This window comes from Corvus cornix, chromosome 4, assembly GCF_000738735.6.
Source record: "Corvus cornix cornix isolate S_Up_H32 chromosome 4, ASM73873v5, whole genome shotgun sequence".
Classification (NCBI taxonomy): domain Eukaryota; kingdom Metazoa; phylum Chordata; class Aves; order Passeriformes; family Corvidae; genus Corvus; species Corvus cornix.
The window spans coordinates 7915182-7941255 of record NC_046334.1 but is presented as its reverse complement, the minus strand read 5'-3'; the positions used below and the strand labels follow the sequence as shown (position 1 = coordinate 7941255).

Genomic DNA, 26074 nt, shown 5'->3' with positions numbered 1-26074 from the left:
CAAGCCACCTGGTGGCTTTGGCAAAAATAAGTAACACAAATAGTAGGGAAATAGAAGCTCTTATAAGAAAATAATAAGTATTCCAGATTTAGGGTGCAAAATCTCAAGGAAAAGAACTAGCAATAGTTCCATGAGGTAAGATCAGTGGCATTTTAAATGTTTATCATTTTATCAAATAAAAGGTACAGCATCAGAAGCTAGCGCTGTTTGATGGCATCACACCGTGACATCAAGGAGAGCAGGATCTGGCTGACCTAAGCTGCTGTAACTGTCTTGCATCTCCTTTGAAATAACTAGGGTGGGAGGGTTCCCCTAATACTTTTGCAATTATTTCAGAAATAAGTTTCCTTTACATAAAAACAGCTGATGCAGAACCATTCCAATGTGTTCAGTTACAAGCAAAGTATATAACTTGCTTTTGTTTGCCAATTAATTAAAAATATTATTTCCTTTCACAATTTAAAGAACAATTAAATAATATACAAATAGCACAGTTCCTTTAAATAATAGACAAACAGCACAGTTCCTTTTAGACTCACCTGATAAAATTTCTTTAAAAACCACGTGATGGAAACACCTTTCCACAGGATTAAACCTCTCCTGTCACATTAACACTGGCCTAAGCTCTGTGGCATAAGTAATTTCAACAGCAAAGCCCTGCTTGGCAATATTACACAATACTTTCTGGAGCCCTTCCCTGCAGCCTACTGAGATAACACCATGGCAAGTCTCAGGATCTACTGTATAAGACGAGGTTAAACCTTCAGAAACCTTAATTAGTCTACTGAGCATTTGCAAATAGGTACATATACAGAGAGAAAAGAAAAAAAAAGCCTACCAAGTATAGGAGGGAACATAGTTAGCAGAATAAAGTACATTTCTCAAAAATTTGAGACAGAATTGGAAGTAACAAAAAACATTTGAACATCTAAAGTTATTTTTAGGCAACCCTATTCACAGTGAGGAATCACTGAGATTTTGCATGACTCAGACAGACAGTATACTCAAAAAATTATTATATTTACAAAAAGCCAACCAGCTTTCTTCCACTTTCCTTCTCAAAGAATGAAAAAAATTTAACCCATGTGTTCGTAGACACACAATTCTGAGGTACAGTCACAAACTGCTTGGAGTTCTGTTCCGAAATGAATCTCCAAGCTTCTTGTCCCCTGAACCTTCTGGCAGGGAGGAAAAGGAGTTGGGACCAACAGAGCCAAGCCAACTCAAAGAGGAAGCCGTTTGGGGCTGTTTTTCACACACTGCAAGCAGACAGAGCCATCTCAGGGCACCATGCAAAAATCCAGTGCCTGTCACCACAGGCTCACACAATGAAGCTACCTCTTCATGAGGAGCTGGACATTCCCAGTGCTGGTCTTCCTTACACTGCTGTCCTTCAAGGCCATTGGTCATGCGACTTCTGGAAAAACTCAAGCAGATAAATTATTCAAGGTCTTGTAACAAGATTTCTTCAACAAATGTAAGCAAGTGGCTTGTGGCTTCAGGTAAGAGGCTGCTCACCTGAAGAGGATGGGGAAATTATGCTAGAACAGAAGCACAAGGTTTAAATTAACTGTCACACAAAGGAAAACTGTCCAAACTGAGTGAAATGTCGATGTTAAACGGCACAGATCAGAAGACATTTAAAAATACCATGCCAGACACTAGGAGTGCCTGAAAAATGGTGAGAGGGGGTCTGAAAAGGAGACTGAAATCATGACAGTTGCCACTGGCTTCAAATCATTATGCCAGACCAGGCAGGTAACATTTTGCACTAACTTGTCTCAACAAAGGAATGGATGAAAAGAATAATGACTCTGCACAACCAATTATACCATTGTCTTTATGAAGTTTAGCTTCAAGAATATTTTCTGGAGCTAATTCTTGCAACTTTTTATGAGAGTATTACTTTAAGAGACATAGTGTGTCCTCACTGCATTTAAAAGGGAAAATATCTTCTGGATACATAAGTGCAGTAGAGAATTCTGCAAAAATTAAAATATCACCATGCTAAAATTATAATAATGCAAGTAATTTAATTCTCATGACCAAAAAACATTTCACCATACATTTCAAATATATTAAACTCTCAGACTGCAAACTGTATGTCTTTTTCTTTCCAAACTCAAGGAAATGGAAAATCAAGGCAATTCCACAAAATGTTTTACATTTTTCATCAAACAGCAATGCTATTCACATGCATCGCTTAAGAACAGAGACCTATAGGCCTTCCCATTTAAAAAGCATCAGGTTTATAGAACCACACTCCCTGCTGCAAATAGCAGGAAGAATCTAAAATTAAGAGATACAGAATAATTGATAATGTATGATGAGAATCATATGACAGCAAAAGTAAATATGTTTCATTTGTAGCAGAGGTGGCTGGATCGTATGCTGTGGTATTTTCCCAAGCTCCGATCATTTTCTCTAGGTTGCCTTGATTCTTGAGGCGATTTCTATCACTGTTACAGAAAGAAATGACAAGTGTCCACTGATTCTGACTATGACCCTTCTCTTTCTTGCCACGTTTTGAAGACCCTTCTGTGAGGATCCTACCTACCATCTACTCCCCACAGAAATAAGGTGAAATACGACAGGAAAGATGCCTACATCTTCACCTATGTGAAGTGAGGCTCTCATTTCAGCCTGGAAAAAACTCTCCTGCTCAACTGCACTCTTATGCATTTGCAGACAAGGTTTTGGAAGAAAAGGTAAAATCTGTCTCCTAAGTTTGGATTAATTATTTTTAAAGTAAACACTTCTTCCTCCAAAAGTAACTGTGGAGCAGTCACACTGAGTAACTCCCACCAAATAATAAAAAAGAAACAAAAGTCCCAATGACTACTTCATACAATCACTGAAATTTTAGGTTATAAAAGACCTCTAAGATTGAGTCCAACTGTCAGCCCAGCACTGCCAAGCACTGCCACTAAACCGTGTCCCCAAGTTCCACATCTACATGTCTTTTAAAAATCTCCAGGGATGGTGACTCAACCACTTCTTTTGGCAGCTTGTTCCGATGTCTGACAAGCCTTTCAGTGAAGACATTTTTCCTACTATCCAATCTAAACCTCTCCAGTGCAGCATGAGGCTGTTTCATCTCATCGTATCACTTGTCACCTGGTAGAAGAGACCAGCCTACACCTCACCACAATCTCCTTTCAGGTAGTTGTAGACAGTGATCTGCTAATGTCAAAGTGGCTCCTTCTCATTTTCCCACAATATTTTAATAACTTTTAGCTCCACAATACTTTGCACAAAAAAGGAGCTCTCTGGCTTTGTGGCCCAACAATTAGAACATGTTGTTAGAGGCTCAGATACAAATCTAATCTCTCTCTGAACCAAATCAAGCATTTAGGAAAATACCTTAGACACAAAGTAATGAAGAATTGTGGGCTGGTGCCCCCTCAGTCTATTGGGTTTTTTTCTGTTGAGCACTTGGACTCATTAATACAGTAACCTGGGAATCCCCAGAATGTTCTTAGCATCAGGCTGTAAAGCAATTTTTTGTGCTGCTGATGAAAAGAGCTGCTTAAGCATTTTATACCTGGTGGAGATGTTCCAGGAGAAAAATACAACATTCTGTAATAGCATATAACTCCACAGTAAGGACATTTTCTTCTAAGTTAGGTGAGCGGGGAAAAAAGTCCATCTACTTAAAATCAGTAGAGACTTGAACTGTTTCAATATACATAAGAAAACTGCAGCACCTGTTTTGTGATAGTGTCTATATCATCCTGAAAATCTAGCTTTTGCTTTTATCTAAAATGTTATGGAATGCATTTTTTTCGCTTGAAAAAAGCATCTTGCTTTGATTAGATGGAAAAAAAAGTGGAGGAGTAAAGAAAGATCTGTTTCTTGTCAACTGGAACCATTCTAATGTATTTATTTTTAAGTCGGTCACTGAACTGACAAATCAATTTATTATGTACCCCAAGTGCAAATCGCCTGCCCTGGAGTCAAAGCAAGTTGCACATATGCAGGCAAAATTTAGCCTTTGCTTCCTGAATACACCCCTCTCAGCTGCAGAATACCAACTGCAGGCTCCACTGGCTCCATGTCAGCCAATGCCAATGGGTAAACTAATAGGGAGAAGCTTCACAGAGATTAAGAGATTACAGTTTCTCTGTAAAATATAATTAAAAGAGAAGGAAGCTTAATTTCTCTAATTCCTAAAATGGAATAAATCAGAGAAAAATATCTTCTGTTTTTATCTTGATAAAAGTATTCATGAGTTTCACAAAGCATTGTATCACTACACACGTATTCCAACAACAAAGCAAATGTATCCATGAACAACAACTACTTTGCACTACACTAATTCAAACTCATATCTATTCTATATGGCTTTTTGTAATTTCATCTGACTTTCTAATTCAGTAACTGTACAGCAACTAGCAAGAGCAAGCTATGCAATAAAGAAGTAGAATTGTGGAATTTTCTGCAACCTAAAGCAGAACATAAATACATGGAGCAGATTTACTACTTTGCCATTTACTGTGACAAGCCTGCACCTACAAAAAACTTATTGCTAGGTCCCTTCCTGATCATACGTAGGAAGAATTTTCTGCTTGCTATTTAAATCCTCTGTCAGTAACTGGCCGAAATTGGCATTCCAGTTTCTGAAGAAGACACGGATGGTTTCTGGATTAACCTTCTCTGAACACATCACGTTTAATAAGAGGAAGCAAGAGAAACAGCAAAGCAGTTCCTATCCATAAGGATACCACAAGGAGGTGGTATATACTGTGGCAGATCAGTTTGGATCTCTGCAAGGCTTTTGGAAAACCACTGATGCGTATTCTTGGAAAGCACTGCTTGAAATCGCCCCTAAAGCAACACAGCACACGCAAAACAAAAACCTACCTGCGGCTGTTCAGATAGCTTACCTCGCAGCTGATGTGGGCCTATGCAGGCAAGTTTACTTTGCATCTGACACGTGGCGCCGCAGAGGTGGAGTGCTCCCAGCTTTTCACCTCCCGGCAGGAAGAGTGTGAGGGCAGCCTCTGCCTCCACTCTGGCCTGGAGCACTTGATTTAGGGACCCAGTGGCCTAATTTAATTGCTACAACTGACTTGTAAACCTGTTGCACAGTGTGCCTTCAGGAATTAAAAAGACATAAAGAACAAATGTGTTCATCTAGCCTAACAGCATCTATAGAATTCACCTAAAATCTGAGAAATTCTACATCAAACCAAAATATGCTGTTTCAATTGCTGTTTATTTTAGGAGGATATATAGGTGAAATTTAGGGTTCCAACAACAAACAACCACCACATTTAAAGACACAGTGTGCCAATGATGAATTAAGCTCATTAATAATTCATATCTTGTTTTTATCTGAATTTGTTCTCGCAAATGTGAAATTGACCCATTGCATTCACAATGTACTTTAATATCAACCATTCTTGCATTTGAACCGAAAAACAAATTATATAGAAATAAACAAAATAAATCAGAATATCACCATTTCTCTTTGGAACCATCTGTGTACTTCACAGTTCTTCACCTGGTTTTAAATGTGACATTTTATTAGCATTTAATCTGGCATTAGAAAAGGCATTATTTTCTAATTGCAGAAGAATTTTAAAATATCAGGAAGAAAACTCTTCTCAGCAAGAAATCAAAAATGATCCAACCACGGAGTCTGGAATCTGCACCTAGATGTAGGTTTGATTTCTCAGAAACTGGGAAGGTATGAACATGACTTGGGATGGGGGAGGGGCGGGTGGGGGTGTATTCAGCATCTCTATCATGGACAATCATGGCTGATTATGGATGGAAAATCATGGCCCATTATCACCTCGCACTTTTAACAGTCCTTTACACTCCCACTGCCACAAAGTCATTTGTCCTGCGTTTGGCTAATAAAAAAGCCTTCGGAGATTCCTGTCTCTGCAAACAAAGAAACTCTCCCCAGGAAGAGGAACCACAAACCTGGCCCTGCTACTATGACCACTCTGCTCTCTGTGGTTTTCTCTTGGGCCATTTTTGCATTTGGCAACCCCCAGAGCACCAGCACCCCTGCTCTCACGTCCACCCCACCTTCCTCCTGCACCATCTTCCAATTCTCCCTCTTCCCCCACTCAACATGCCCTTTCCCTTTATGACCCCCCACTTTGACTCTTCATGACTAAAAATATCCTCCCAAAAAAATTCCATTAAAAAATTTTCAAAACTCTGTAAGCTCTGAAAAAGACCTCTCCCATGATGAAAAGAAAAGGAAAAGTAAGTACAAAAATCAAAGCCCACGTGTTCTGGTATAATAACAACAATCACTCTATCATTCTTTTTTGTTCCATCCCCTCCTTCATATTCTTTTTTACACTGTTTAGTTGGATATGATTACTTTGTCTTCATACAGTATGTGGGCAGTTCTACATATCTGCAAAAACACAATGTTTAATATCAATAACTATATTGATTAAATGTATTAGCAAGGATATGATACAAAACACATCTTTTGACTTTTATCTCCATCCCAGTGTTAACCGCCATCCTGTACATATCCTCCTAAAAAAATCTCTTGAAAGATTCAACAAGATGCAAGACTGAATGAACAACTCCTCAAAGGTTTTAAATCAATTAATGTAATTCAATTTCAGGGTTTAATTTTATGGTAAATTTAAATTCTATCATAAAGATTGTTAAACTCTATACCTCTTTTTTCGCCTCATGCTTCTATCAGTAATAAAAATCTGGTTTTCATAACAAGTAATTAGGAACAGATCATACTCATTCAAAACATTTTATCTGTGGTGGAAAAAGATGTTGTTCACACAAATAAAACCCCAAAACCCCATCATTTTAGTAAAAAGCACAAAGAAATCAAGGTCCTCACATGACATTGCTATACTTAGGTTAGACTTCATTAAGTTACAATAGTCCCCTATTTGCTGCTGCAGCAGCAAAATCCAAACAACTAAATAACCACACTTGGAGAATCCTTTGGCATAAATATATAAAAATGAAAGAACAGACCAAAAAATTCCTTTCTTCCAGTCTGGCTGATACCAGCCAGTCTCGGAGCTGGATCAGGCGTTGGAGCTGAGTGGCTGGAGCACCTGGCCTCCCACCAGGGAGCGCAGAGCCCATGGATGGTGCTCCAGTGTTCAGTGCAGCTAATGCTAGAGCTCCAGCAATCAAATAAAGTCTGCAGGAAACCCATCAGATGGGCAGTTCACGGCAAAACCCTAGAGGGTTGCAAGAATGGAAAGGCAGCAGGGGGGGAAAACAAACAAGAGATGCTAAAACTGCAAACAACTGGAAAAAACAGTGGCAACAGAGAAGAGCAGTTTAAGAAACAAACGTAAAACTGAACCACATAACACTTTATTAGCAAGACAAAGCACAGAGAGCTTCAGGCACCCTGAAAGGCAAGCAGGAGTTAGTGATGGATTTCAAACACTTGGTTCCAAAATAAAATTAATTCAGCAAATAAAAATTATCCTTTGGAAGGAGACTTTCTTTTTTCCTTTATCACCTGTTTTGTATTTGTCCTAGTACTATCTGATAGAGATTGAAAATTCTGAAAATCATTCTAAGAAGAGAACATGACAGAATGACAACCCAGCTGGTGAGCAGAACTAGCCTGCTCAGCAAAGAACCATTTGAGTTTATTAATAAGCATACAGAATAGAAGTGTGACTTCACAAAAAACCTCTGTCTTAAGTAAGAAGTGACCAATATTACCTCTTTCAAGATAAAGGAGAGGTTGTCCTTGTTTTTTTAATTAGGATACAGGATGAGGTACCTCTTATTTGACCCTACAAAACAGCTCATAAACAGTGAGAACACTCTTCCACTCTTCCAGGCTGCTTGAATTATTTCCTATGGTCAGGGAATTCAACTCCATATTCTTATCTGTCTTTAAAGAGGTGGGTTACCATACCCATCAGGACATTCCTCACACTCCTCATGGAGGCTATGAGGTTACAGAGGACAATGCTAAACTGGAGAATTCTGCAGCATATGAGCCACCTTAGCTGGGAAAAGAAGTTCAAATGCCTGTGTCAAAATCTGACATTAGGGCTGAATCTGTCCTTAGCATGGAAAATGGAGGCCTCAGGTGACTACAAACCACTAAGCCTCATGTTCACATGTATTTTCTCTCTGGCTCACTGAACCATAAATTATTTTCTGCCTAAAATAACCAAGGTCACGGAAACTCCTTGTATGTGAGAAGAGATTCTGAACCAGTTCAGACCTCAAGGAGAGTGGGCGAGTGACTTAACTGTAAAGCAAATACACACACAGAGATTTTGTGTCAGCAGCCCTTCAGCTCCCTGCTGTGCATGCAAGAAACTATCTCTTGGGTTGGGGAAAAGGTCTGTTTGTTTGGTTTTTTAAATTGACCTCTATTCTTGAGCCAAGTCAGGTAGAGCACGAGGAGAGGGCATGGTGCTCTGTTTCTTCCTGTCCCCATTCCATCTCCTCCATGAAGTACAGCAGAGATAGTCATTTCATTCTGTACACACATAAACAGCCACACCCACCCTCTTCTGCAAGCAATGAATAAACAGAGGGACAGGATGGAATGAAGTGGAATTGGTGCTGGCCTTTGACTTCAGAGTTGGTGTTTGCTCCTTCCCTCTCAGAACAGATAAGTCTTTATGATGGCAGAGTCTGAACAGGTATCTGGGATCTGAAAGAGACACTTCCCACATGGCAGAATTTGCCAAGTAGCTCCTCACCTTTCATATCAAACTTAGAATGTTTACATCAAATCTGTAGGTTCTACCATTCTTGGCAACATAGGAAGGTTCAATAAGGAGGTCTCTAATCAGTTAAAATATGAAACCTGATCACATCGTTGCAATTTCAGTGAGTACATTAATCAGAATTTAGTGTCTTTCCTCAAATCTTTTCTGGCACCTGTAGGAGAATAGGAATTGTTAAGAACAGAGAGCAAATATCACTTCTGCATATTCCAAGACAAGCAGTGCCCTGTGGGAATACAAAGAGTGCTGCCATGCAGCCTGAATGATGGCTCCTTGAGGAAGAACAACTAAAAAAATTCCCAGACTCTGCAATTAGCCACGTTATAGTGACTGTTCTGCCTGATTCTTTCTGCATTTCTGCATATGCTTATGGAATACAGACATTCCACTATCTGCTTCGAAAAATTACCTGTTAGTAGTGGTTACTCACTAACAAACAGCCAAGATATGTGATTAAAAAAAATTTCATTGTGGCATCAACTCTCTTTAAAAGGAAAAGGAGGGGTGGGAAGAGGAAGAGAGGGATAGAGAGAGATGCTGTAAGTTCAGAAGCAAAACACTGTTATTATTCTGAAGCAGGAATGACATCCTTGCATTAACACAGCATGAAATCATGGTAGCAATTTTCATGCTGTATTATTTTGTTTTTGTCAGGTCACTGATTTTCAATTTCATCAATACTATATAAATCTAAGGAAGATAATATAATAAGAAGCATCCACTCGGAGTCCAATACTGAAGCAAGAACATGTTGCCTTTTCTGTGAATTTAAACCAGCCAATATACACAGAGAAAATATGTGTTATTTTTGCCCCCAAATAACATAAATACACCAAACTCAGAGGTTACACAAAAGACAATATACCCAAGGAAACCTGATACAATACTAACTGTACGTTACTACAGTTTACAAGCTGATCTGTACCTTCCTCTAACATGCAAAATAGACAGAGTATAAAGCCAAAAAGCTACAGTGGGCTTTGTTTACACTGATCTGAACCCATGTTCTTGAGCTTTTTCCAAGCACTATTCATTTAAAGCGAAAATAACTGCTTAAATTATCCCAGATTTAGCTCACTGATTCTCATCACCCAGCTGTCCTTCTGTGTTTTGACTGTATCATTACAACTGATCTGAGGTCTCCTAAAACACAAGTTATGGCAAGATACAGAAATAAGAGCAAGACACATGCTATTTTCAAAGCAAGCCTGCCAAGCCTTCACCCATGGGGATGTCACTCCAGGAAGTAAAGCTCACAGAAGTGCATTTGGGTAGCAGAGAAGTCCCTAGAGGTCCACCTCTCCATTTGGAAACATTTATGAGGTACTTTGCCTAGAGAAGGGAAGAAGGGAGAACAAAATCCAAGGAGCTATCACATACAAAACATCCAATGGGCTTGGAGTTTGGCAGCTTGACCATGAAGTATGTCAGTATCTGCTTCTCTAATTCACAGCTGCTCCACCAGGTTCTAAACCCCTGAGCACCTTATCTGAGCCTCTGCATACCCCCTCAACCTGAGAAACTTTCCTATGAACGAGGCACCAAACTTTCAGGTGTCCTCTCCAGCATACACCTGTGCAAGATCAGAGATAATTTTCCAAATAGAAATGTGTAACTTCTTTCTTCAGAGGGGACTGAAAGCCCCTAAATGCTTTCCACAGTGGAGGAAAGGGGCAGCAGGGAGATGGACACAAACAGTCCTACTCCCTTTATTATCCAGTTTTATCCATTGCAGGCATGTCCCTCACTGACACTGAGTCCATGAAGAAAGTTACCTGCTGCTCTCATTCCCCAGTACTTTTCTGAAGGCTCTGAAGAAATCCAAGTAGTTTGGCTGGAAGGGACATAATGCTCAGCCTGGTCAAGCCCTAGTCTGGATGGGCAAGGAACAAGAGGTGCTGCACAGCACACCCATCCCGTAGTTAACACAGGCTCCTGTGACGGCAACACTACCTCTACCTTCTTTGTAAGAGTTGAAACATGAGCAATTGCTGTGATATCCCCCATTGTCCTACAAATAATGGCAGCCATATGTTTCCCTATTAAAACGCTGCGGGAGTAAATTAGATATTCCATGATTTCTTTATAAAACTGGATCCTTCCCATCGCTATTTGAAAATAATTAGTCCTTCTTCAACACTGAATGATTAAAATGTAACTAACACCACACTTCTTTCACATGATCAATGTTGGTACAATGAATAGCACATGAATTAATAATGTCTAGGCAGTTTTTCTAATTGTTTCCTAATGTTCTGTTATTATATATTCATTTGATATTCACTGCAATGCTAGTGATCACCATTTTTTAATTTGTACCACAAAAATCACAAAATTTGCCTTTTCTTGCTGCAAAAGGATTAAAAGAATGAAGTACAGTCACCTGATTTCTGTCAGGTGAAGTCCCAGGTGACTGGAAAAGAGGAAGCACTGTACCCATCTTTAAAAAGGGTAGAAAGGAGGACGTTGGGAGCTACCGACCTGTCAGCCTCACCTCTGGGCCTGGAAGGATCATGGACCAGACCCTGCCAGAAGCTCTGCTAAGGCACATGGAGGGCAGGGAGGTGGTTCAGGACATCCAGCACGGCTTCACCAAGGGCAAGTCCTGCCTGACCAACCCAGAGGCCTTCTATGATGGGGTGATTCCATAAGTGGACAAAGGAAGGGCTATAGATGTCATTTATCTGGACTTCTGTAAAGCCTGTGACACAGTCTCCCACAATATCACCCTTCTCTCTAAACTGGAGGGAGATGGATTTGATGGATGGTCTGCTAGATGGGTAAGAAAGCGGATGGACGGTCACATCCAGAGGGTTGTGATCAACAGCTCAGAGTCCCAGAGAACATCGGTGACAAGTGGTGTCCATCAGGGGTCTATGTTGGGACCAGTGTCATTCAGTACCTTCATTAATTACACAAAGGGATCGAGGGCACCCTCAGCAGGTGACACCAAGCTAAGGGGCCTGGTTTATACCTCTGAAGGATGGGATGTCTTCCAGAAGAACCTGGAAACGCTCAGGAATTGGCCCATCTGTAATTCCCATTGGGAGTCTTATGAGGTTTAACAAGACCAAGTGCAAGGTGCTGCACCTGGGTCACAGCAACCCCCAGTATCAATCCAGGCTGGGGGATGAACAGATGGAGAGCAGCCCTGCCCAGAAGGACTCGGGGGTGCTGGTGGAGGAGAGGCTGGATATGTCCTGGCCATGGGCACTCACAGCCCAGAAAGCCAAACATGTCCTGGGCTGCATCCAGAGCTCCATGGGCAGCAGATCCCAAATCTGTTACTGACTCTGTTATTGTCACTGAAGGGTAAACATCTCTCTTTGACCCTCTCTCCTGTCTCACCAAGAGAGATTAAATTACTATTTTTAATAAAAATGGACAGCTATACTACCTGGCATCATCATGACCAGTCCCCACAGAATCCTATGTGCCCTGGGATTGAAAACATTTTTATTCTGAGTAAAAAAAAAAAAAAAAAAAAAAAAAAAATTAAAAAAAAAAAAATCACATCAATTCCAATGCATCTTTTTACAAGCATGTAAGTCCCTAGAAGGTGACTTTTTTCTACCTCCTATGGTGTCCAAAATTTTCAGGTGGCATCAGCCTTCTTATTATGAGCTGCCTTTCTTTGTCTGTATTCAGGCTGTGAAGTATGAAGAGAAAATCAGGTTAGATTGTTCATGAATTACAAACTTGTCTTTAAACAAAACAAAACATTCTAATAACACATATTGCTAAGCCACAAACTTAGGAGGAAAAAATTAAAAGCATTGTGTAGAAACACATTCTTTAAAAGGAGGGCACCTGAATGTAATAAAAGTAACAAATGTGATATCCAGAGGAGTGTGTACAGTACTTGTTTTGTTTGTTATTAGGCTTTGTTTGGCTTGATCATAACTCCCAGCACAAAATCTACTAAGACAGATCACTCAAGACAATACCACAGACTATTTTCTTTATCACAAATAAAACATCCAATTTTTGTGGAAAAGCTCAAATAAATATAAAACATGAAATGGGATGACTCCAGGCTTTGTTTTGTGCTGTTGTCCATATCTTCAAAATACCTTATCAAACAAAATTTTAAAAAGTGCTTACGTCAATATTTTATTGAAATTCTTTCAGAGAAGACTTATATACATTATATTTTCAAGATGAGATGCAGACTATTTTACTTGCAGCAGAGAGCAATATATTGGATAATAGGTGACATTTGACTCCCAGGGTTTTTCTTTTATGAATCAAAATTCATTTATGGATAGTAAAGTAGAAGAGTGTGGCTAAGAAATCGATAAAAATGTTCTGTATTCTAGTTATGGAACATAGAGATAACCTTAAATCAACATTAAAGATGCTGGCCTGTGTAAACATTGACAAAGCCAAAGGAATTATTTTAAATAATAGACTTCAACAAGCAGGTATCAACAAGCTCTGTTAGTGGAGATTGCTGCCATCATTTATGATGGTTCTAATTTATTCAGCATGTGGAAATGATCAGTGGCATGCAGATGATGGCGTAATTTAGAAAAAAAATTCAAACTATATGACAATGGTCATCTTTCCTCTAACAGCTCTAAAATAAAAAAAAAAAAAAAAACCACCAACACCCTCTCTTTTAAATACATAACATTTATTTACTGGCTCATTCCAGCTCCATGCCAGTTGCCAAAGACAGTTTTGTTTTTATTTTCCTCGTTGGCAATGAATACGCTGAAATTACACTACTGAGCACACATAGCCCATGCACTGATAAATCAGCAAAGTCCATAAAATGAGTAGAACAAAGACCTCATATTTCCTGACTGTCCAAAAGATGGCTGCTATTGGAAATTACTGTTTGTGTTCAAAGAGCAAAACACCACAACAGCAGAGAGGGATAAGGATATGAGCTGTCTGCTCTGTACATGCACAAATAAGCCCATCTCCCCAGCTTGGAAAGAGAACTGACCCAACTGATCCAAGCAAAGGGGTAAAACAGAAGAAGGGGATGAAACAGTTTTTACAAACAGGCCCAACTGAAACAAAGAATCAATATCAACAGAAATTCAGGTAAAGAACAAGACACATTCCACACCATATTTAGAAACACATATACTTCAAGTTTGGGTTTTAAACATCTTGCTTCTGAAAAACAGAAGCCTAAGCTAACTCTTTAGACATTAAATAAAATCAGTAGCAAAACACCTATTTGAATTCTGTTTTACTTCGAGGATTTGATTTTTATTAAAATTTTGCCTGTTTGCATACCAACATGTAATTTTTCCATGATTCAACAGGCTGCTTGAAATAGTGCTGTTCTTGAGATCTCTCAGGTAGCGCTTTAGAACATCCACTTAATTTTCAGTTTATTCAAAAACAATTCCTTTCTATTACTCAAAATGATCATGTGTACTGCAAAGAAATGCCTATAAGGCATGCCTATTTAAGTATACAGCTCATGACTGCAGCATATATCTTATTTATTGAGTCTTCCAATAGTTGTTAGCACATATTGCTAACAAGACTCCAGAACCTACACTTATGAGAATCTAAGATTTTAGTAAAAAAGGCATATCTATCTCTCATATATAAAATAGAACTTAGATGTGCAACTTTAATGTACCCCAAAGACAAAAGCAAGAATCAAACAAAAAAAAAAGAATCCAAAATGTCTTTTTATGTTTTAAGCAATACACCTGATTCTTCTACATTTACCAATATTAGCAATACTGTATATTCAAAATGTCAGGAAATCTTTGCCAGCAGGATCAACACAATGAAAATGAGGAATAAAACATGTCCGGGCAAAAGAAAGTGCTTTCTCTCCCCTTAGTTTGATTTTTTTACTAAGAAATCAAAATATGCTTATTACTCTCTATTGGGAAATGCATATCAATTTCACCTTTATTTTATGAATATTTACTTAGCTGAATACCTAGTCCTGCTAATCCATATTTTATGAATATGCGTACGCACACACAAAAGCTACATGGAAATTGTTTTCCTTATAACATAAAAGAACTTTTTCTCTTGGTGAGCATTTATTATTTTGATCAGGGAGAATAGATAAGCCCTGTCACCAGCCCAAAATATATACCTGAATCTTGAGAAGTTTTTAAGACTATTTCCAAGCCATGGATTATTTTTTTCTTTTTCATATTGTACCTTTTGAGGCAGAAAAGGAGAGACTTTTTCCTTTTATCTTTCTTTTTCCATCCTTTATTATGCCCTTACCTACGTTATCTTTAGTGAATAGTAATACACTTCATAAAGATAACTTAATTATTTTCAGGACAATAAGCAGCAAAAAGCCTCAGCGACTGAGGATAAAAATGCTTACCTTTTCACCACCTCATCATGTGATATTTTTATATCAGCTATTTTCCTTTGCAAGGGTGCAGCGAGAAGCATCAGAAGCATTTTCTGCTCACATAGGAGAGAATAACTCAATATATGTGTTTCAGAAACCATTTCTCAGGATCTTTCAATTCTATTTATTTCAAGTACCACTGCCTCAAGAGTAATAAATATACAAATGCCTGGGGACAAAACAAAGTGTTTAATCTTGATGCAAGAGGTTGCACAGTTGTTAAACAACAGAACCTCAGAATTTGTTTCTATTAGACACAAGGAGAGAAGAATTTTATTCAGGATGCTTTCTGCCAACCAAAAAAATTAAGAAATGTAGGCAGATTTTAGCAATAAAGACATTAAATAAATGTATCATGCATGAGGATTTTTGTATGCTGCCCCTAAAGCTGCCTCTTTAACTCAGCAGGAGGCAGATCAGACAGGAAAATCAGCATATTTTGTAACAGAGCTGTGCGTAGACACTAATGTTTACATCTTTGTTGATTCTGGTTCAGGAAAACATGAACATTAGTACTTCCTTTACAAAAGTCTCATTACCAACCCATTGCAGTGTCCCACCACTACATAAGCAACTACATATGCTCTTGCTTTGTTCAGCACAAAAAACATGCTGGCATTTAAATTGTTGCTTAGGCCTGCCTTATTTGTATTTATGTATTCAGGATTACCCTAAAGTGAGTAATTTTTTTCAGTAGTATTACAGAGATTTAACCAAAACATATCTTTGTCCTTCATCTGAAGTGAGATTTTTAGTCTAAAAAAGGAGGCAACAGTAGCGTAAGACAAGCAAAACACCCACACTTTCACTTGAAAGGTGTCTTTAGAAGTGTCAGTGTTTTGACTAGTCATCTCAGCATACAACCTCTGCCTCAATGAACTGCTTATAAATTAACCACAGATGGCTAAGGCATTAAAGAAGGTTAAAACGCAACACTATTGTTTAGCTTCAATGAAGAGTTTCAAGTGTATAGAAATATTATTTTATCTAATTGTATTTTGATACACCTGAACAGACCATAGAACTTTTCTCCAAGGAAGTGGGTTTCAACTATTCTTTTCCCAATTCAATGCATTAACTGAAGGTGACACACAATTTAGTATGGCAAGACAGTAGTGTCCCAGTCTGCCAGAAATGATGGTCTGTGAGATCCTGCACAACTCCACTGCTCAATCAGTCATCTGTGTGCCACCAAATTGGAAACCCAGGTTCTTTCCAAGAAGACAAAGATGACAGCAACTAAGTCTTTGGGAAAAATCTGTATTGACAAAGCCCAAGAAATTTATTTCAAAGTGACAAAGTGGATCAAAAGAAGATAAATTTAATTTTGGAGCTCTCTTTTTAAAAATAAATACTTTTTTCCCTAGCAAGGATGTCTAATTGCAGGTTTTAGGCAAACAAAGCTAAAAAGGAAAAATGGATTAATGATGACACTCCTAAAATAAGGGTTATCTTCAAGCCAATCTGAAGCTTTCATCTCAGCCATAAAATATGGTACCAGGCCTGAGATGAGACAACAGGGTGGCTAAATTCATTGAAAGACAAATTAATGAATGGCATCAGTGATGTAAGCTTACAGAATTGATGTAAGCTTACAGAATAGCAAGTAATTGAGACCTGAAAGCTACAAGCTCAGCAGGCAAAGATGAGAATAAAGCTTACAAGCCTTTCTTCTTAAAGGAGACAATGTAATCCATGAAACCTAAATACTAAAATAAAGGTTCAGTATTCCTCACCTCTCACAGAGAGAGATTCTGTCTGTTACTATGCACTGGCCTACAAGTAAGAAAGCAAGGGTGTTTCTTCTTCACATGAACTACAGTCGAAGCACCAATTTGGGAGTTCCTTGTTGGGAAGACTCTGGTTTTGTTCCGTATTTGCCTAAGTTGTAATTACTTGTGTCTTGTCCTAAACACAACATTTTTTTTTTTTTTTGCATTAGCTAAACCAGATTAAAAAAATTAGTATTTGAAAATGCAATTTGGGGGAACTATTAAAACAAAATAAAAAGTTTTCTTTCTGCTGGGGAAAAAAAAAATTTTTAAAAAAATATGCATATATATATATAATCATATCCATGTATAGAAGAGAAAAAAAATCACTAAGTTGGTCTTTTCTTGGACAAAAAAACCCAAGATTAAAAAAAGGGTTGAAGGTAGATGATAAATAACCTTTAGACTAAGGGCAAATTGTAGACTGTGAAGGTATCATGATTCAGTTAAAAAAAAGCATGCAGCACAAGGTATTCTGCTTACAGGTGATATCACTACTACTACCACAGTACCAGCTTCTGGTGCTAGTCCAGAAGAAAATGAGAAGAGAGGTCTGTAGCAATAACATGGATATGTGCAGACCCTCAAAGAAAATACAACTGCACTACACTGCATAACTGGTAGAACATCATTCTGAATTGGTACAAACACAAATCCAGAATTATCCTCAATTTTTCCAGGCATGGCAATCTCAGCATCAACTTCTTTTTGCAAAGATAATTTAAAATGCCTACCGAGCACTCAATTGCTAGAATAAATGTTGATATTGTGCTAAATCTTCATCAGCAGAGAGATAAACTTTTATTGCATGTCCTACATATTCAGTGTAAGTAAAGCAAAAGGACATCTGGATAGAGGGATGCACATGGATTTTAATTCCCCAAAACTGTGCTGCAGCAGGACTGGCACTGCTCCAAAGTAGAGACTTTTCACAGCTGCATGGAGACTGCTGCATCCCTGTGAGAGGGAAACACAAGGCACTATGTGCAAAATTCAACCACAGTTTTAGGTTTTGCAAAAGTTTTTAATTTTTTTTCAAAAGCACAGCTTTTTTTAGTGCTTTTGCCCTGTTATGTTAATTTGGTAACTGACATGGGGCTTAGTCTCAAACTAACCAGACTCCCACCTTGCTTGCCTGTTGCCTCATCTGAAATCCACAGCAAACTGTGCAATTAAGCAGAGAACCCAGTGCTGGAAATGATACCTCTAGCCTGGCCTTAATGGAGTGTCTCTTGCCAGGTTCAGTTCCACCTTTGCCTTGGCCTTCCTCACCCCTCACTTCCTACACAACTGTACTTCACCTCCATACTCTTCCCAGGTCACCTGTGCTGGCTTCAACTCTCTATTCATTTTCTTCTTTTCCCTTCAGTTTGCCCTGAGCCTGTCCCTACTCAGCCATGGCACTGTCTCACATTCCTTGACCAATTTCATGCTTCTGGGAATCGCTAGCTCTTGCACTCCATGGAAGACTTCCTTAGAGATCTGCCATCTCTGTTTCACTCCCTTGTCCCCAAGGGGAGTATCCCAGGGAATCCCACTGACTGTCTCCTTGTAGAGCTGGAACTCTGCATTCTTAAAGTTCAGGGGCCTAACATTAGACCTCACCTGACCCATATCCCTCAGGACTGCCAACACCACCGATGCCTGATCACTGCAGCCCAGGCTGCCTCCAATCCTTGTGTCCCCAGTTAGCTCACTTACACTGGTGACCAACAGACCCAGGATCCCCTTCCCTCTGGTAGGTCGGTCTATTACCTGACACAAGAAGCTATCCTCCATGCATTCCAGGAGTCTCCTGGATTGCCTACAGCTCGCCATGCTACCTCCATCACATGCTAGGGTAGTTGAAGCTCCCCAGCAGGACAAGAGTCTGCAATCACAAGAATTCCTGCAGCTGGAGCAAGAGAGCTTGGTCAAATGATCCCCTTGGTCAGGGGCCTGTAGTAGAAACTGACCACAGGGCTCCCTTTGTTGCTGGGGTCTCTGACTCCTACCACCAGCTTTCGACCTGCTCTTCAGAGACAACTCTCCACACTCAATCTTGGTGCCCTCTTGATGTAGAGGGCAAGTCTTCTGCCTCTCCTTCCTCCCTTGTCTCTTCTGAACAGCCTGTAGCCATTGATACTCACACTCCAGTCATGGGATTCATCCCACCAGGTTTCAGTGAGGCAGCAAGGTCATAGCTTCCCATCAGCACTGTGCCTTTCAGCTCTTCCTGTTTGTTGTCTGTGCTGTGTGCATTGGTGTAACAGCACCTCAGCTGGGTTGTCAGCCATGTCACCTTCCTAAAGGAGCACCCCTTAGTTCCTTTGCGATAATTCTCTGGTGTTTCCCTGCTGGCTTTTATTACCTCAGGAGTCTCCCTGGCTCGTCTCCATAAGACTGCAAGTGCGATCCAGTGTGGCCAGAACATTTGAGAGTCAGCAGAAGAGAACCCTCACTAGCACCCTGTCCCTCTAACCCCTTCCCCTCTGTTCTGGGTAACTCAAAAACAAAGTGTGTTGTATTCCATGTCTGTGCTACATCATATGCCCAAGACTGCTACTGTCCCTTTAGGGCCTGGGGGCCAGAAAGGGAATCATGGAGGCGGGGAGAGCTGGGTCCTTGTAAAAGATTCGTTCTCATCAGGAAGCTTCAACATCTCAAGACAAAGGCCTTCTTTTGCTCCTTTCCAACCTCCTTGCCTGGATTAGGTCTCCAAGAAACTGCATTTTGCAATCCTAAACTGCTTCAGGGCAAATTTCACAAATACCTCTCTGCAGTGGCAGCTGCCACCACCAGACCTGTGGGGTTGGAGGCTGCTGTTTTCAGTGCCCAGCAGGGCTGCTTCTTCCCCTCCTGCAATACACCAGTGACTCGGAACTGCAGTGCTGACACCAGCTGGGTCCACCCGGACAGAAAAGACGCAGAGAAATTGACACCACAGGTTCACCACTGCCCCAGGTCCCAGGTTCCAGCTGCCATTGTTGACAGAGCTGCCACTGTCAGGACAAACCCTGTTGGGTGGTGTGAAGTAATGGCTTGAGGGGCATTTGACTGTTTTTGGACTCCAGGTTTGTTTTCATTTTGTCCATGTTGCCTGTTGGTTGTTGTTTGGGGGAAGAGGGAGCTTTTTGTAATCATGGTGGTTCTGTCACTGTGCTGGGGATTTTTTGCTGTTTTCTTTCTCCACACATCAGGAGAAGGGGGCTTATCCACCATCTTGTCTTTGTCCCTTGGACCACATGGTCATCTATGGAAGACACCATCTTGGGGGGAGGGGGTTCGCCACCATTTTGTTTTCTTTGTTCCTGGGGAGTCCACGGGATTCCGCACCTTTGTAACTAGTGGTTATTGCTGTTATTTTTGTGGTTGCAGGTTTGTTAGGTTTTTTTTTCTAGTAAACTTTTTTTTACTTATATCTTTTCATGTCCATCTCTCCTTATTGTTTAAGGTAGTGGCTAAAGCTAAGAGGGGAGGCAACTCACACTGGAGTGTCTGCCCCATAAATTGTCTTAAACCAAGACACATCATGCAGCTTGCCAAGGACAAGCCTGATAATATCCTGCTCCTTCCTCACATCTAGTTTAAAGCTGTGCCAATGAGACCCACTAGTTCCTGAGCAGTCTCCTCCCTCTACTGAGTAAAAGACATCTGATACCAGTATACCTGGTATTGCATAAACCATTCCATAGTCAAACCTATTTTTGTCTTTTTTCCTTTGTGATCTTTACATATTCTCCCTGTTCTCTGAAGCAGTTTGACAAGACAGCACCCACCAGGCCCGTGAATGCCTCCTGCTTCCAAAACATTCCCCCAGCATGGAGCATAGTACTACAAGCTTTGAATATCTCGACTCGCTTAACCCTGCCTGGCTGTGCACAACTCTGTTCCCACCTGGATATGTTTGGAAAAGCAGCATGCCAAAATCTCTGATTATTGGGTTGTATCTGGGCACCCAGGCACATCTCAGTGACACAAGTGAAGTTCAAGGTTTTCTCTACTGAGGGCAGGCAGAGCCATCTTGCTCCTGCCCTGTAGGGGACCTGCTTTGCTCTCCCCTGCTTGTCTGTCTCTCTTCTCTTATGCTTTTCTCTACAGTGACTGACGTGACACTGAGTCAACTTACCTACAAGTAGTGCCCTCCTGCACATTTCATGTGACCAATCAGAGAAAAAAAAAAGACTAACGAGGCACTGGAATGGATAATAAAAACAGAATTACTTGTCCTGCTTCAGATCTAAGGCAGTTACTGATCTGGAGACATTAAGACATTTCCCTATAGAAGGACTCTATAAATAACTCGGCGGGTGATTTCTAGCTGCCTTTGAAGTGTCAGGCACTTGACATTACCAGAGATTCCTCTGCATTAGGCAGACAGATGTGATGTAACATATTAATCCCAAGAGGTAGATTGCTATATCCCCTCTTGGCACTCTCCTAAAACTCAACAGATAAGAGTGAACTTAAAGCAAACTGCTTTGAAGATGTTTGTTGTCACTTCATCCATTTCGAGAGGAATGGTGTCAAAGCCAAATGCTGTATTGCTGGAGTCTGCAGGACAGCCTACAGCCATGCTAAGTGCTATTTCTTCCATTTGCACTGCAACTGCAAGGCCCCTCTAAGTACAAATAGTGCGGGATTGTGCCACATTAGACCTTTGCATTTTTTTCAGGAGAGAAAACTTAACGTCATTCTCAGGATCAAGGCACTGCTGGGTTAAGACACTGTGACAACCCAGGGTTGACTTGAGCCAGAAGAGCTTTCACTACAAATAAAGGATCTGTGGTCTTTTTTTGCCATAGAGAGTACAAGGTCTCCAAAAAGGAGCCAGGGGAAGAAACAAGGCAAATGGCTGCATGCTAGTCACCCAGGCCTTCCTTGCTGTGGTTGCCCTACAATTCCCCTGAAGATCTGCTCTATCACAACTTCCTAATGCAGCAGGGTAGGAAGGGGAAAAAATCCCTTCCACCCCCAACCACATTTACACCCACAAGCACAAGCAAAGAACACATAATCCCAACAGAAATCACCTGGAGCACAGTGCACATGATTCAGGGGTTTATTGACTATGGTTATTTGTGAAAGAGATATATTAGGGTTTTGTGCTACAAATGCAAACAAAATTCTGACAGGCTCTATAGACTTGCAATTGCTATATGAAAGTACATCTGTGTTTATGAAGCACAAATAATAGAAGCCTTTGTCTCTTTTTTCTTTGAGATAGAAAAAGGCACTTAAGCCCCTATCTCCAAAGGTGTTTCTGTCTTCTATAAGTCACTTAACTCCCACTGAACTTGGTACTTAACTGCGGTAGAGAAGCTGACATTTAGGTTTTATCTAGACAATTTCTGAAAATACCTTCAACTCCCTGGAAAGTAAAGGAACAAACATTAGTGGCATCTCTTAAAAATGGAGAATATTTGAGGAAGTCATGAATAATCAGAAACAGCCAAGCCTCAAGCAAGTTTGGGAGAATGATGCCAGTTTAAGAAAGCAAGAACAGTTTAAGTAACACAGTGAAATGATCAAGCTACACTAGAAAATGAAAATAAAAACCAGTGAGCTCACATTATTTAAAATTTACCTTGGCTGTATATATTATGGCTATCCACACCAAATTCAGTCCCAGTCTGGATTTTACCTGTTTATTTAAATGGAGATGGTTTAAAAGCATGTATAATTTTATTCTCTTTATAGAAACAAACAAACAAAAAAAAAAACCCAAAAAAATCAAAACCAAGTAGAGTTTGAAATTATCACAGAAAATTTCCAAAGGCTTCTACAGATGTTTTTAGATGCCTTTACAGTCTTTTTTCATTTTATGAGTCACTTGTGATACTTGATCAGCTCTACTTTTTTAGGTATTTATAAAAAAAGAGTAAAGTGTCAGCTTTGTGTCACGGCGTTGGATGCATCTATGTCTGTTCACCTGCATGCCAATTCATTTCAGCACCTATGACCCTGTGTCCTTCAGTTTTCACAGCAATAAAATACAGTTCAATCCCAACCAGACAACTTTACAAGACATTCAGGATACCTACAAATCAGCTGTTACTCTTTCTCTCTCTTCCTCCCCATCCTTCATTGAAAATTGTTATTTGTTATATATACAAAACATTCTGCAATGTGTGCCTGGGTGATGGGAAGAAAGGAGAAAAGAAGCTCTAGCAACCACATGAAATGCATGTGCCAGTTAATTGGATGTTTCCCACCACCTACATTAAAATAATTTGGAAGTTGTTAGGGAGCTGTTTTTTTATGATTAAAAAAAAAAAAATCCAAAAAAGCAAAGAAAACCCAACAATCAAACAAGCAAAACAAATTTCTTCTGCCAAACAAAATATACCCCAATTCTTCCTTTTACAAGTGATCACTACCACAAGAGAAATCTGCCACTGCATACTCTGTCACCAATTTCCAGCTTTGTCCATGGCTGCAATTTTGGGAATATTATGGCTGAAACTGGCATCAATTCTATGTATAAAATTTTAATGCTGTTATGCAGAAACAAGTAAAAGAAAAAATTTGACTGCTTCATTTCTTATCAGGTGTTCAAAAATGAGCAAGAACAATGTTACTCAGTCCCTCAGTTCATCACAGGAAAAAAAAAAAACCAACCAAAAAACCCAACAAAAGCCCACTAGTTTCCTTAGGTTGAATCTTATTTCCCATCAGATTTGTCAAACATATCCCTGACATTAGATGAGACAAGAAGTCCTTGTGAATGGATCAGTAAGCTCATTCAAACTATTCAAATAACTTCTACAAATGTCAAGTTTTAGAAAACAAGAGACTGTGCAGAATATGCCTATACAATTTCACTTTACAAAATATGCTTCAGAACACGATCCTCTGATACTGTTTTTATTAAAAACCACAGCACTAGCAATCACTGCCAAGAAATGATGCTGATCTGAAAGCTCTAGCTGTATAAAGCAACACCTTCAGAGAGGAGGAATATTTATTATTAAAAAGTGCTACAAAACCCTGTGATGTAAAAAAGAAAGCTGTGTACCTTCTTAGAGAGAACTACCATAATCCTGCTGAGGAACATTCGCGTGCGTAGCTGAACTACCCATATAAGGCTGGCAAAATATTTGATTAAAGTCTCAGAGTAAGCTCTGTATCCCTACACAAAACTCTGGTAAACTGTTCTTAATGTTAACCAGGTGTCCAGAAGCACATGAATACCCTTCTGAGGAGTCCTTTTAATATAACAGTTTAAAGTAAACAATAATTTTGAAGAACAATATAAAGAGAGGGTTTGTTTTTTGGGGTTTTTTTTGTTTGTTTGTTTTGGTTTTGGTTTTTTGGTTTTTTTTCCCCTAAAGTGAAGCTCAGCGCTGCTTACAAGCTGCACTAAATTAAGGAAATCGGGGCTGAGGGGTGTTGTATTGAGAAATAGACTCTCATTACACTGGTGGGAATGCACTTTCAAAAGAGATATGTAATTTTATCATGAGCTACAGAAATAAAAGTTTTGCTTTGTTTTGCTTTGCTTTGTTTTTTGTTTTGCTTTGTTTTGTTTTGTTTTGTTTTTCTTGGTTTTGTTTTTTGCTTCATGTGTGGTTTGGGTAGGGTTTTTTTTTGGGTGGGTAGGGCTTTGATTTTTTTTCAGACAGACTTACAATTCTCATCTGCCCTTTCAAATCGATATTCAAGGTGTTAAGCTCACAGAAGAAACACAGCATTCAATATCCAGGGTTATGCAGAACAAATTAAAACAGGCAAACTATTTTTCAAGCACAAAAGCAAAAGGATTCTGGCTTTAGTCCCAGCCATAGGTGCTCAGAGTGCAGAAACCTCATGTATTTGAAGCACTGAGGAACACGTTCCCCAACAACCATCCAATAACTCACCTCCAAGGCAAGGCTGGCAGGAAGAGAGGAGGGCTGTCTGCAACGCCCACAGCCACAGTCCTTCCCTGAGTCCCTAAGAACCAGCTTCTGCAGCAGGGGAAGCAATTCAAGCACAGTCCAGGGAGTTTCCCAATTTGCTCCTATCAGTCACAGTGACAAGAGCTCCTTGTGCACCACCTCACCTTTTGTGTAATCACTTCATAATGTAATTGTGCCACAGAAGTGTCTGCAAAAACCTCCCTATGCTTGTTTCCAGCTTCTTAATTATGAAAGACCTCCTAACTGCTTTTCCTCATTTGGTCAATTCAAAAAGAAAAGTGTCTAACAATACTGCTGCATGTGCTTTATTTAAATTTCACTTTAATATCTGAAAAATCTTTTCACATCTTTAAGCATCCAGCCAGAATAAATATGGCTTCCAATTCTAAGCAGGGGAGCTTTTTTCTTGCTCACTAGCTTGCTTATGACGATACAATTTAATTAACATTTCTGTAGTACTTTCTCTGCCAGATAGCGACTTCTTTCTTCAACTTTGCTGTTCAAAAACACTATATAATAAATCACAAGGGAAAAATCTTTATTTTTAATTTTTCCATTTATGCATTTAATGAACATTATTGAATTTTTGCCAAGTATTTATTGGAAACTTAGAATAAATATCTGTGAACTACTAATTCACTTCTGTCTGTGAGGATGAAGTGTTCTGCTGACACCAGAATTTTAATAATAATTAGCTCTTTTATTAAAAATCTGCTCTTCATTTTCAGTAACATTATAAAAGGCTGAGTTTTAAACTAAGCTAGAAATCAAAAGCTGGTTTTTTTACTGAAGCTTTTCCATCCTTCGAACATAATAAGTTTTGAGGAAACCTTCAAAAACACAGACTGCAGAATGCCATGCCATGCCTACTACTAATTAGTGCTCTGCACTGCATTTGGAGTTTCCAGCGATGAGGACCATCCTGGCCTCGTGAACTGCCTTAGTTATGCCTGCAGTTCTCTCTCTGAAACACGCATTGTGCTGATGAATCTGCTGCATTTTTATGCACAGATCCTTAGATCTTTTCGCTGCCTTGCTACTGGGAGGCCTCACTTCCCAGCTGACCCATGACAGGTGCACCAGTGGTCCCATTTCCCCATTTCATCAAAGTTTCAATTCTCTCTTGGTACCCTTTGTTCTCCGTTATTAACCTACCTCTCTGACAGAATTGTTCATGTTCCATTTGAGGATACACATATTTCAGCTTTAATACTCCAAATATAAGAAAAAGTGAAATGCTGGCACAAACACAGAACTCTTGCTATACTCACCCCCAAACTTCTCTATCATATGCCCATTAAGCAGTTACTGTCAGCAACTTTACGGGGGTATCTTGAGTGATCAAAGTGG

General features: G+C 39.6%; 1 long non-coding RNA gene across 2 annotated transcripts in view; it reads right to left on the bottom strand.

Moving 5' to 3' along the window:
* The window catches only part of LOC104693707, a 46654-nt gene extending 34878 nt beyond the window's left edge, over window positions 1-11776 (bottom strand). For both annotated transcript variants that reach the window (XR_752605.4, XR_002273506.2), the window contains exon 1: window positions 1339-11776. This is a non-coding gene — a long non-coding RNA (uncharacterized LOC104693707). The remainder of the gene's footprint in view (window positions 1-1338) is intronic.
* Window positions 11777-26074: the final 14298 nt, after the last annotated feature.